General features: G+C 35.8%; 1 long non-coding RNA gene across 6 annotated transcripts in view; it reads left to right on the top strand.

Annotated features, from left to right (window-relative positions):
- Positions 1 to 14,562, top strand: part of LOC121474676 — a 61,966-nt gene that overhangs the window by 725 nt on the left and 46,679 nt on the right. For 2 of the 6 annotated variants that reach the window (XR_005983458.1, XR_005983461.1), the window contains exon 3: positions 112 to 152. The exons of 3 other annotated variants lie outside the window; for them this stretch is intronic. This is a non-coding gene — a long non-coding RNA (uncharacterized LOC121474676). Of the gene's footprint in view, positions 1 to 111; positions 1,797 to 14,562 lie in introns of those variants that run through there. One more of the 6 variants, XR_005983457.1, reaches the window with a different exon arrangement.

Raw genomic sequence — 14,562 nt, 5'->3', positions numbered from 1 at the left:
TACATGGGAGGGAGGGAGGGAGGGAGGGAGGGAGGAAGGAAGGAAGGAAGGAAGGAAGGAAGGAAAGGAAGGAAGGAAGGAAGGAATGGGATTTTATTTCTCTTTGGGCAGGACCGGTTTGTTTCGCTGGTGGAATATGAAGATACGTGAAAGTAAGAAATACAAGTCAAAATAATACAGTTTTTTTTTTTTTAAAGATTTAAAGTTACTACAGTTGAGATAAGTCTTCACAATGTTGGTGAACATGCAATCTCAAAACTTGGTAACAATTAAACAATATATATTGAGACTATTAAAATTTGGGGGCACCTAAAAAAAATTGGGGTGGGGGCACCTGGCTGGCTGAATAGAAGCAGGATGGGACTCGATTTCAAGGTCCTGAGTTCCAGAGCCACCTTGGGTGTAAAGATTACTAAAAATAAATTAAGTAAACTAACTAGTTTTTGGGACTTCAATTTTCTCATCCTTTGGTGCAGCAATCTTACCCTTTGGAATTTATCTTAAAACTAATGAGAACTCTAAAAAGATTTCTGTACAAAGTGTGATGCCCAACAATGGGACATTGATCAAATCATTTTCAGCCCCTCTTGTTTAGCCAAATCTTCCGAAGGTGAAGGAAGAGGAGAGGGAATGGCGTCTTCCACTAACGTTATTTGAGTTTTCAAAATAAATAGCTTGGTTTCAACAAATCATAATCTTGGAGACCCTCCCCCTCCCAATGGAAAACAGATACACAACAGTATTTTGTATACATTTTCAAAGAGTTCAAAGTTTTTCTTGAAGTCTGTCCATTAAGACTAGAGTAAAAACCCTAGCTGTAAAATAATTAAGGATTAATGTGGCAAAAAAAAAAAAAAATAGGTTATAAAACCCAATTAGATAAAGAAGATGGCTGTATTTAGACCTAAATCAGTAGTCCCAATAATGGTGTTGTATCTGCTAGCCATTATTTCTCCTTGTTTTCAAAAGTGGCTTTGGGAAATGATAATTATGAATTAGAAATACAGAGGCAGGATTCAATCATGGTACATCAATACTAGGTGACCCCTCATTTCTTTTCAGAAAACTCTGAACAGTCCTCTTTTTACAGTTTTTTAAATGTCCTATTAAAAAATTATTTAAATCGAGTTTAACATTTAAAGAAATGGGTTTTAGTTTTTATTTATGAAATGAGACATCCATAATTCTGGTTATAGGGGTTCTTCAGAGTTACTTCAGTGGCCACCAAGGTGAGGAATGGTGGAAAGATGTCCAAGTAGGCTTGGTGTTTTGTGGATTGCCATTGTAAAAAATACAAATGCCCTAAGCATATAATCTTCTAATATAATACAGTAAATGTCATATGAGAATGAGTGAAAAAAAAATTACCTGAACATTTAAAGTTTTAAGGGAGCTCCTATATCGAGAGTGCATCACTTCCACATCTAGTTATCCTCTGGATGGGGGAACAAGGCTAGCTGAGGACAAAGCACAGCTGATAACCCATAAAGGACAGCCACCACCCTACCCCACCCCCGGGTGGGATATATATGGCATTTCTCAGGAGGCTTCCAGTTGTTCTAATGCTAATACCTTGCTAGAGGGAAAAGCAGTCTTCAATTTGGCAATGGAAAGCCTCCAGTATCTTGTACTGGTCATCCCTAGCATATGAAAATCCTTTTGGAATCTCCCTTTTGCTTACCTCCCCTAAACTCCTGGGTATATAATCAGCCACTCCTCACAAGCTCTGGGTAGAAGCTCTTCCTCCCACAGATCCTTTCTCCATCCCTTAATAAAACCACCATTTTTGCACCAAAGTTGTCTCAAGAATTCTTCCTTGGTCGTCGGCTCCAGACCTCACCTGTATTCCAAAACTTCATCACTCTGACCTTGAAATAGTGTTTTTAAAAACCTAGTTAGAACCTGTAGTTAGAGTTATATTTTCTCATTGCATATTAAGTCTGAAATAGGAATTAGAAGTAGGTGAGAAGCTAAAGATTCCTGAGTATTCATACCACATGTATAATTACCCAATATAACTCCCTATCATGAAGGATAGTTGGAAGGCAGCCAGGCAAGAACAGGGGGCCCCACCCTAAATGGAACCACCCTTAAAAGAAATTTATACCACCCTAGAAGGAGCCCTCCATCGTTTCCCATGTGACAGGTGACAAAAACCTGATTGGATTACAGGCACAGGGAAGGTTAATCTGATTAAAACAGCCCACTAACAAGCCCATAAAAACCCATAGAGTTAGAAACTCCTATTGCTACCCTCTTGGGTCCCCTCCCTCTTTGGGAACTTTGTACTATCATTTTGCTATCACTCCATAAACCTTGCTTTGCTGCCCACCACTTTTCTCTGGTCTACCTCTTCATTCTTCAAAGCAGCAAAGAACCATGGTCTCCAAAGGAAAAAACCCTACAACACCTAGTTACCTGGTCTTCTAGAGTCACCCTTTACATTAATAGGCAAATGAAATAACCTGAACCCAGCAGCCCGGCGGTTTAGCGCCGCCTTCAGCCCAGGGTCTGATCCTGGAGACCCAGGATCGAGTCCCACGTCGGCCTCCCTGCATGGAGCCTGCTTCTCCCTCTGCCTGTGACTCTGCCTCTCTCTGTGTGTCTCTCATGAATAAATAAAATAAAATCTTTAAAAAAGAAAAGAAATAACCTGAACCTTCTCCTGTAAGGAGACAGAGGTAGGGGTCCTCAGAAAGAGAAGTCATTTTAGGTCCTCAGCTATTTCCTGTGATCTTACTGCCTCAACTTGCCCTAACACACTTCTTACAGAACTTCCTAGGTGTCAGAATTGCAAATAAAAAGCAAAAACCTCAATAGTTAATGATTTTAAGGAAGCAAAGAGAATGTAAAAACTAACATCTCTAAAAGCTGAGACATAGCCAAACCATATCAAAGACAATAAAGGAGTGGTAAAACTACCCCGAAGTCCTGTGTGTTTCAAAGTAAGCCAGGCCCTGCATTTCTTACCTGAAAGAAGGAGCCCAAGATGATATCCAGTTTATAACTGCTCTTTGAGTACACTGATAGTCTCTTCTCCTTGTTCAGTAGTTACCTCTGCTCATTGTATTAAAGTCTCCGCCCCAGGAGGAGCACAAGCTTTATTAACATAACAGACTATTGTTATGTTAAACATAGGGTGTATAAGCATGTTTTCCAAGAATGGTTGCACAATGCTATGCCCACCTTTCCTTGTAAATGAATGACAAAGCTTCCATTTCTGAAGATTCATCCTCACCCTAGACAAAAGAAACCCACTTAACCCACTCCTGGAGTCATGGCTTTGGGAGTTATTCAGTGATCTCCTTAGTTGCTGTAAATAAAGTTTCCTTTGTGTGACAACTCCACCTGGTGTAGTCTCTACTCATCAAGGAGAGAACTCATGTTACTTCTGTTCCCTTATACCTTTTCTTCGAAGGAGTGCATTCCCCAGTTTTTCTAAATATTTCTGAGAAGAGCTTACAACTCTGTTGGTAATTGTCTGTCATTATTTTATGTGCTTTGCTCCTGGCTCAAATCTTGATCACTTTGTGCTATCTAATCACTGCTTCTGGATGCTTCTTTGCTCTCTATATACCTCTGCCATGTGTTTAAACACGGCTCCTTTCCATCATTTTACAATCAATGAACAGAAAGCTGTATGGACAACAAACAGATTACCAAAGACTTGTAGAAATAAAAAGGGACTTAAGCACAAAAAAAGGAAACAAAACAGTACCACGCTGATCTTTATTCAAGTTTAAAGTTCATTTTATGCCAAGAGTCACATAGTGATCCCCTTTCTTCCTGAGCCCAATTGTCCATCTCTTCCCTGGGGGCCTCCTCTGACTCTCTATTGAGCTTTTTCCTAAATTCTAAGTACCAGAATCCCTTTTTCTCAAGCTGCTGCAGATGAAAATGGAGAATTTCTCTTATACAGAGCAGTTCGATGCTATCTTTATCTCAACCTCTCTCTTTTGAAACTAGCCTGGAGACTTATTTTTTATAACAAGACCTCCCCTTAATATTTGTTCACAAACAGCAATATCCTTCCAACCCTTTTGGAATGAGGTGATACAAGACCTCCCCTTAATATCTGTTCACAAACAGCAATATCCTTCCAACCCTTTTGGAAGGCAGTGATACTGTTATCAAAATTTTAGAATCCTTTCTCTTTTGTTCCTCTATTCAAAATAGAATGATTAGAACTTAAAGGGACTAATAAAAATACGGAAATTCTTCCTCAGAGATGCCAATTATCAGTTCAAGCACTGGATGAAACTGTTTATTCTGTATATTCAGTGCTGCCCCACAAAAATATAATGGAGCAACAAATGCAAGCCATATATGAAATTTTACGTTTTCTAGTAGCCATGTTAGAAAAAATAAAAAAATAGAATTGTAATAACCCAATATGTCCAAGACATTATTTCAACATATAATAAAGATAATAATGAGATATTTTACTCATATGAAGTCTTAAATTTTCCTGATTCAATTTAGATTAGCCACATTTCAACTTCTTAATAGCCACATGTGGCCAGGACATATTCTTTTAGACAACACAGCTCCATACAATAACACAAAACTACAGTAGAGTTCTTAGGATTTTTTGCTGACAAAGAGCAAAAAAGCTTTGGTTTAAGAGAGAAAATATCATTTATACTTTACCTTAATATCTATTGAGATTTTCGTGCTAACCCTGAACTTTCCTTTAATTTTCATCGTGCTTTTTCTTTTTTTTTTTTTTTAAACACTGAGTTCTAAAGCCTCTCCACACTAAGACTCCTAAATTATGACAGTTTGGTATGGCTTGGGCTGTTAACCTTATTATTTGTTACATTTTTCCGACATGGACCCCTAGCAAAGATTTTGGGGAATTTTATGAACCACATGCAACCACATGCAATAGGATGACTTCGTTTTAGATTTAAGACAGAGGAAACATGTAGAAGCTGACATACCTACAAGATATGTCAGAATATATGTATTTAACATTTTAATTTCAATTCTCAAAGTTCTTAACTTTCAGTGTGAAATATTACATGTTCAATTCTGCTGATCTCGAGATTAGTCTTCAAATTTCAAACACCAGTAATTAATAATGATGACAAATATTAGCATAAGAGGGTGTTGGGCATCAGTACAAGACAATGTTCATTCAAGTCAGTGTTCTACTTTGAACAGAAACAATGTGTGTTTTCTGAAAAGACCTATTTTAGCTCTAAGAAATCAATCTCAAAAATAATGTCTTTCCCCTCTATATTGCCCATAATTTAGTGAGGTAAAGGAGTAAACCAACAAAACAATGAAATAACATATATGAATAATAGAAGAATGCTATCTAAGTACCACTAAAAGATTTATTAAGATTCCCTTGATAAAGTTAGGAATGTGTAGGAGATTTTTAATTTATTTTTTATTTCTTTAAAGTATTATTGGGGTATAATTGGCATACCATTAACTGTACATGTTTAAAGTATACAACTTGAGAAGTTTGAACATATGCATGTACTTGTGAAACCATTAATCATAATCAAAATAATGAATATATTCACATCCACAAAAATTTCGTTGTGTCTTTTATAATTCCATCTTGCTCTTCTTCCACTGATATACTTTCTTTCATTATAGATTAGCTTGTATCTTCTGAATTTTACATTAATGGAATCAAATATTATATACTCTTCTTTTCCTAGATTTTTTTCATTTAGTGCACTTATTTTGAGATTTATGCAACTTGTTCCAAGTACCATAGTCCATCCCTTTTTATTACTAAGTATTCCCTTTTAAATATGTACCACAATTTATTCACTTGTTGATGGATATTTCGGTTACTTTCAACTTTCTGGCTGTTATAAGCAAAGCTGCTGTGACCATTCATGTACAAGTCTTTCTAAGACATGCTGCTTACATTTCTTTGAAGTGTATACATAGGAGTAGAACATCTGTGATAGGTTTAAGTTTGAAGTTTTAAAAACTGCCAAACTGTTTCCCAAAGTGGCTCTATCATTTTATATTCTCACTGTTAGTGTTTAAGACTTTCCTTGATCCATAACTTTGTCAATTCCTAGAATGGTCATTCTTGTTAATTTTGGGCATTTAAATAGGTCAGTACTGGTTTCTTATGGTTTTAATTTGCATTTTTTAAGGGTTACTGATGTTGAACATGTTCTCAGGTACTTATTTGCCATTCTTATAGCATCTTTGGTGAAGTGTCTGTTCAGAATTCTGTCCATTTTTTATCATTATTTTATTTTTACTGAGATATAAGTTTTTAATTCTAAATACAAGTATGGATTCTGCATCAGATGTGGTGTGCAAAAATTTCTCCCAGTCTGTGGTGGTTCTTTCATTCTCTTAACTGTGTCTTTGAGAGAGCAGAAGTTCTTAATTTCAATGGCATTGAACTCATCAATATTACTTAGAGCCTAGTGGGGAAGAGAGTTAAGTAAATCAACAATTATAATGTGATAAATGCTATGATAAGAATTTGCACAGGAGGCATACAGAAATAGCATTTGGTTCAGACTTAGGGATTAGTAAAGAATTTCTAGAGGAGGACATATTTGAGAAGAAATTAGCTGAGTAAAACTGGAAATGGATTACACGCAAAACAAACAAACAAACATGTATACAAGCCTTGAGCTATAAAAGAGTATGGTTTATTTAACTATAAACATCTGATGAAAATAGCATAAACCACATGTGAGGACAAATTAGAAAATGAAATTAGGCTGAACACTGAGAAAGAAAATTAGTCATTTTGGAGTTAGGGCTTAAGGAGTTATGACTTAATGCTAATTTAGAATTATGACTTAATGCTAATCATTAAGTACACTATATAAGTATGAGAAGGATCCAGAATAAAGGTAATAATGCCTGGTAAACAGAGAAGATGAATAGGTAGCAATAATTGGGAAATAAAATCAACAGGATTTGGTTATCGCCGAGTGTTTCCTGAGAGACTATGGAAGGAGCTAAATATAGAATTTGGAGAAAGGAGTTTTTAATTTTGTAATTTATTTTTGTAGATTTATTTATTTATGAGAGAGGGGGGAAGGGCAGAGGAGAGAGAGAGAATCTCAAGCAGACTCCCACTGAGTGCAGAGCCCAAATTGGTGCTCAATCCCATGACCCTGAAACCATGACCTGAGCCAAAACCAAGAGTCCAAGAGTAGGACACTCAATCAACTGAACCACCCAGATGCCTCAGAGAAAAGAGTTTTTAAACTTAAAATCAGTGATGTTGCTGAGGAATAGAGTTACGTAATTCGAAGTTTCATGATTTGTTTTATATATTTTATTTCCTGACAAACTGGTGGAATGAGAACAATGAGATAGCTGATAGATGAAGATGATCATTAAATTACTAATAGCTCCTGGTAATCAAAGAATAGAAGAAGCCCACTATACTAAAAAAATATATATAGCCATATGTTTTCCAAGGTCAAGATTATTTAAAATTCAAATAATATATTCTCATAGTATTGATATCCTAATTATTATCTCCCATATTCATTTTGGAGGTTATATATTAAATCAAATAATCAGGAGCACCTGAGTGGCTCAGTGGCTGAGTGTTTACTTTGGCTCAAGGCATGATCCTGGGGTCCTGGGATCGAGTCGTGCATTGGGGTCCCTTCATGGAGCCTGCCTCTCCCTCTGCCTATGTCTCTGCCTATCTCTCTGTGTCTCTCATGAATAAATAAATAAAATCTAAAAATAAATAAATAATCAGAACAGCAATCCAGGTGAGACAACAAATCTAATAAGTTATTTGGAAGACATTGAGACTATTTAAGTTGGAGTTTTGGTAAATAGAGGGAAGGGGAAATGACAATTTTTTTTTCCTTCAGTGGCCATAGCTATAGAGGAAGTTAGAGAATAATAATAACAAGTTTTATGTGCTCAGTTGGGCAACTAGTCAAGTCCAAAAGTTAAACACAGCTGGGAAGTAGCATTTTCAGATTTAGGGTTAGACAGGATGGTTAGTATTAAAAAAAAAAAAAAAAAAGGTTCCAGAAAGAAGCAATCCTTAAAATAGAGTGAGAGAGCCAACATAATGCAAGTTAAGGATCTAGGCAAAATGTCTGGGCAATACATCTGTGGTAAGTACTAGTCCAAGAATTGAGCTTAACGATAACTAAAAGCCTTAGGGTAAGTTCAACTTATATATGTCCTAACAAAGGTCAGTCTTGTTCTCAAAGTCCAGGGAGACCCAAGTATGCATAGATAGAAAAGAAGGGAAACATGACTGGAGTGAGAGACTCTGGGAATAAGAAGCAAGGACACATATGAGTCACAGGGGACCAACTAGCTTTTTACAACCTGAATGCAAGGAAGAACAATCAGTAAAATTAAGTGGTTAGGGGAGAAATGAAGTATTTTCAGTTTTTAGTAAGTGATCACCACCACTGTGGCAAAGTGGAGAACTGAATCCAGAAACCCTGGAGGAGGTGTTCTGAAAGGGTTATAAAATAAGAAAAATACAGAGCCCAATTAGGACTTAGGAAGTTGCAAGAGAAAACTTTTGGTCCTTTTCACGAGCAAAAAAACAGAGAGAATTTTAAAAGTCAGTTAAAAACTAACAAGCAAACAAAAAGCTGGCCAGAGACCTGAGGACACAAACTTTAATAAATTTTAATACAAAAGGCAACAACTTCTTTCATTGCCTACAGAACAGTTTATGGCACGTAAAGTACCTTTATACTACATGAATGCACCATAAACAGAGATAAAGGGAGACCAGCCAAATGTTTAATGGTTGTGTGTGGATTGGAATGATAAATGACAATCTCATGGAGCTCCAGTCTGAGTAAGTCTGCACCCACCCTATCTCTAACTTCAAAGGTTAAAATTTTCAAACATAGTATGTGAAAGGGAGGGAGTGAGGTAGGATTGATGGGAGCAGTCCCTTTGAGGATTCCAGGCTTTCATCAAGTGTATTGCAGCAGCCCTCTGAAGACTGGGAGCAGGGGAACAGGATGGAGACAATTATATGCAGACACTGAAAGACAGGCAAGACTGAGGAATAAAGAGAACAACTCTTGGACATACTGGAAGCTGGGCTTTTGAGCTAAAAGAGTAGCAGATAGTTTAGTGGGTGAGCTATCATGTACAAAGTAATCTCCAGGGTTTTGCCTGTGCTGAGAACCCAAGCACATTTTAAGGAAATGGACTGAATCTAATTAAAGCTTAAACAAAGTCCAGACTCAGCAAATCTAAAGAGTCAATAGACTCAAACTTCCAAACAAGAAGTCTGATAGAAAAAGTGGCAAGACATTTTTTAGGGCAAATACTATTTACTCTACCTTTTTTAATATCTAGCATTCGATAAAAATTATGAGATGTGTGAAGGCAAAAGAAAATGTGAGCCTGGGTCAAAAGGAAACTGTTAATAGAGGCAAACACAAAATGTCCCCATTTGTTGGACATTTCTGAAAGGGTCTTTAAACTCACCATGATAGGGACACCTGAGTGGCTCAGTGGTTGAGAGTTACCTTTGGCTCTGGTGGTAACTGGGGGTCCTAGGATCAAGTTTCACATCAGGCTTCCTGCAGGGAACCTACTTCTTCCTCTGACTCTCTCTCTGTGTCTCTCATGAATATGTAAATAAAGTCTTTAAAAAAAAAAGACAAATCCATGGTGGCAAAAGTCATTGTTTAAGAAGATATAAGTCTCAGTAGGTATGCAGCAAAGCCACAAAACGATATATGATACAATTAAATGATGAAATAAACAAATCTAGAATAAAAAATTAATAGAACAATAAAAAGAAAATCAAGAAAAGAAGATTTGAATAACACTGTATAACTTGATCCAATGAAGTTAACAGAATATGAAATCCTCAATCAAAAGTACAAATTCCTTTTAACTGCACAAAGAACATTCAGCAAGATAGACCAATTATATGCTAGCACATAAAAAAGTCTCAATAAATTTCAAAGTAACAGTAACAAATAATACATGTTCTATGACCACAGATTAGAAATAAGTGACAAAAATATTTGGAAAAGGGCAAAATACTTAGAAATTAAGTAATTCTCTTCAAAATAATCCATGAATCACAGAAGAAATCACAAGAAAAATGAAAAATACTTTAAACTCTATGATGATGAAAACACAATATATCAAAATTGGTAGGATGCATCCAAAATCGGTGTAAATGGAAATTTATAACACTAATTGCCTGTATTAGAAAAGAAGGAGGAGGTATAGCTTTTACATTAGAAAAGATAAAACTAAACCCAACTTAAGAAGAAGAAAAGAAATAATACATATAAAAATAGAAATTAATGAAGTAAAAGAAAAACAGAGAAAACAAAGTCAAAGTTACTTCTTTGAAGTGACTAATAAATTTGATGAGCTCCTAACAAAGAAAAAATAAAATATAAATTACCAGTATTATTAAAAATAGGGGACATCATTACATATCTCACAAACATTAAAGACACAAGGGGTATTATGAATAACTTTATGCCAGTGGTTATCAGGTGGGGACAATTTTGCTCAGAGAGGAAATTTGGGAATATCTGGAAATAGTTTGGTTGTCACAACCTAGGGGAAGAAGTGCTACTGGAATCTTATGGATACGGGCCAACGATGTTGCTAAACATACTACAAAACATAGAGCATTCTCCCATAATAAAAATCTATATAGCCCCAAATACCCATAATGTTGAAGTTGAAAAGTACTGCATTGTGTTAGTAAATTCAGTAACTTAAATAATTGAGTGAATTTTTTCACTTACCAGCTTACCAAATTGACAGACATCCTTGCCTTGTAGGATGTCTGTCAATTTGGTATAGGAATAGAAAGGAATAGAAAAATCCATGTAGCCTCCTATCTTTTAAGGAAATTGAATTTTTTTAAAGATTTTATTTATTTATTCATGAGAGACACACAGAGAGAGAGGCAGAGACACAGGCAGAGGGAGAAGCAGGCCCCATGCAGGGAGCCCCGGGGTTCCAGGACCGTGCCCTGGGCCAAAGGCAGGCGCTAAACCGCAGAGCCACCCAGGAATCCCCGGAAATTGAAATTGTTATCAAAACCTCACAAAACTCAAATTTCAGATGGCTTTACCATTGAATTATATCAAATATTAAATAAAGAAATAAAACCAGGGCAACCCCTATGGCTCCGCGGTTTGGCGCCACCTTCAGCCCAGGGCATGATCCTGGAGACCCGGCATCGAGGCCCATGTCCGGCTCCCTGGTGGAGCCTGCTTCTCCCTCTGCCTGTGCCTCTGCCTTTCTCCCTCTCTCTGTGTCTCTCATGAATAAACAAATAAAACCTTAAAAAAAAAAGGAGAAATAAAACCAATATTAAATAAATTCTTTAAAACAAACAAACAAAAAACACGGGAAGGAACAATTCCCATCAAAGCCTAGTAAATATAGTATCTAAAAGGAAAGTTATACCTCCATACCCCTTCTCATGATCATAGATTCAAATTTGTTAATATTAGCAGATTCAATACAGAAATACATAAAAGAATAATGCTAGTGGCTAACATTGAAGCTCATTCACAAAATAATTCACAAAATAAAAATCATGTAATCACCTAAATAAATGCAGAAAAAGTAGTTGACTAGTTTTTCAATATTCATTCATTATAAAAATTTCACCAAATGAGGATAGAATCATATATGATGGCAAATTGATAAGTAACTTTCCACTAAGATCAGGAACAAGGCAAGGATGTCTGTTCTCATTAACATTCATCAGCATTTTATTGTAATTTCTAGCCAGTGCAATAAAACATGAAAAAGATTGAAATGAATAAGGTTTATAAATAAAACTGTAAAAAACGGGATTTTTGTATGTAGAATACCATTTGGGTCCAAAAAAGATAACTAGACATAATAAATTGTTTTAAAAAGTACGTAGGACAGAAGGTAAATATACATAAATCAAATTGTAATGATATAGGCTAGTAATGACAATTGGCAAATAAAAAAGTAAAAAATACCATTTATAATTGCATTTAAAAATTAAATACATAGAAACAAATCTAGTAAAACTCATGCAAGATATCTATACTAAAAACTACAAAATATTTAAGGGAGAAATTAATGAAGACTGAAACAGATACTATTATTATAAATTAGAAGATTCAATTTTAAGATATTATTTTCCTTCAAATTGGACTATAGATTCAATTCAATCCAAATCAAAGTCCTAGAAGTCTTTTGATAAAATCAACAATCAGATTCTATATTTTATATGCAAGTGGAGGGACTTAGAAGAACCAAAATAATCTTGCTGAATAACAACAGAATCGAATGACTTGTAATTTCACATTTCAAGCTATAAAGTTAATGTAATTAAGATCATGTATCGTTGCCATAAGGATAGACAAATAAAATCAATAGAACATCACAGCAAGTTTAGAAGTAGACTCATGCATTAATCAACCCATGGTCGATTAATTTCCCACAAAGTCAACTCAATAGTGAAAGGAATAATCTTTTAATCTGGAACCACTGGATGTTTATATAGAAAAAAAATAAACCATCTGAAAAGTCTTGCTATATGACTCCAATTACATGGCGTTCTGGAAAAGACAAAACTACACGAGATAGTAGTGAGATAGGTTTTACATGAGGTAAAAAGATTTTTTTTTAAAGATTTGATTTATTTATTCATGAGAGACAGAGAGAAAGAGGCAGAGATACAGACAGAGGGAGAAGCAGACTCCTTGCAGGGAGCCTGATGTGGGACATGATCCCAGAACCCTGGGATCATGCCCTGAGCCAAAGACAGATGCTCAAACGCTGAGCCACCCAGGCATCCCTGATGATTTCCTTCCAAAGAGTACAGTGTAGAAAAGGGAGAAATAGTAACTTTGCATTTGAGAAATCTAACCCAAACTACCTGAGCCAGGCAAAGTTAATATGAATGGTGATAAGTCATGCTGATAGTATATACTCTTTGTATAATGAGATGAGAAGGGCACTTCTAAAGTCTTTGTCCCCAGAACCTATAACTGCACTGCATTGGTCAGGATTCTCTAGAGAAACAAAACCAACAGGTCTGTCTGTATCTATATTGATATTGAGGGAGAGAAAGAGTTGGGAACCAAGAAAGAGTCAGTGCTACAGTTCAAGTCTGAAGACTATCTGCTGGCCAAATTCCTTCTTGCTCTGGAGAGAGCAATCTTTTATTTTATTCAGGCCTTCAACTGATTGAGGCTTACAATCTGTTTTACACAAATCCACTGTTTAAGTGTAAATTTCTTTCACAAATGCCCTCACAGAAATATCCAGAATAATGTTTGACTGAATTTTGATAGTGTGATCTAGCCATTACACTCAATCTAATCATGAGAAAACCAAAAAGACAATCTTAACTGAAGGACATTTTGCAAAATACCTAGCTGGTACTCCTCAAAACAGTGAAGGTCTCTGAAAACAATGGAAGTCTAAGAAACTGTCACAGCCAAGTGGAACCTAAGGAAACATGACAACTAAATGAAATATTGTATCCTGAATGGGAGGCTGAAACAGAAAAAGTACCTTAAGTAAAGACTAACAGAATGAGAATAAAGTTTGATAAATGTATCAATATTGGTTCATTAATTATAACAAATGTACCATGGGATATTGGGTGTAGGGTACATGGGAATTCTCTGGTACTGTCTTCTTACTAACTTAGAGCAGGAAAAGGTTTATTATAAGATTTTATTAAATTAAATATTAAATATACATTAAAAGATTTATTAGAACTATGAAAGGAAAATAATGATATATTGGTTGTTCTTTATCAAAATTAAGGTTTTCTTCTTACCAAGTACACCACCAAATAGGCAAGTTATGGACTGGGAAATACAATTATCTGACAAAAGACTAAACATATAGAAACTTTTACAAATCAACAGTAAAAAGACATGGCAGATGTCTTGCAAAAGTGTATATAGTAATGGACGATTGGAAAATGGAAAGATAATGAATATCATTAGTCATCAGGAAATGCAAACTAAAGCTACAATGATACACTGCTTGCCATCCACTTAGAGGTCCAAAAACAAAAACAAAAAAAACCTGACAATATCAACTGCATCAATATTGGTTTATTAATTACAACAGTTATCATACTAATGTAAAATATTAATATTGTTGGGGGTACATAGGAACTCTGTTGGTGAGTATATGGAATAACTAAAAAGTTCATAAGCTGTGGGGTGCCTGAGTGGTTCAGTTGATTGAGCACCCAACTCTTGATTTCGGCTCAGGTCATCATCTCATGGGTCATGTGATTGAGCCCTGTGTCAGGTTCCACACTCAGTGGGGAGTATGAAGAGTCTCTCCCCTTCTGCTCCCCCCACTTGCACACTCACTCTCTAAAATAAATTTTAAAATCTTTTTTTTTAAAGATTGTATTTATTTTTTCATGAGACACAGAGAGGGAGTCAGAGACATAGGCAGAGGGAGAAGCAGGCTCCCTAAGAGGAGCCTGATGTGGGACTTGATCCCAGATCTCAGGATCATGCCCTGAGCCAACGGTAGAAGCTCAGCCGCTGAGCCACCCAGGCATCCCAATTTTAAAATATTTAAAAAAATAAAATGTTGATAAATTGT

This window comes from Vulpes lagopus, chromosome 13 (assembly GCF_018345385.1).
Source record: "Vulpes lagopus strain Blue_001 chromosome 13, ASM1834538v1, whole genome shotgun sequence".
Taxonomy (NCBI): Eukaryota; Metazoa; Chordata; class Mammalia; order Carnivora; family Canidae; genus Vulpes; species Vulpes lagopus.
The sequence above is the reverse complement of the archived record's forward strand: the minus strand, read 5'-3'. Positions and strand labels throughout refer to the sequence as shown.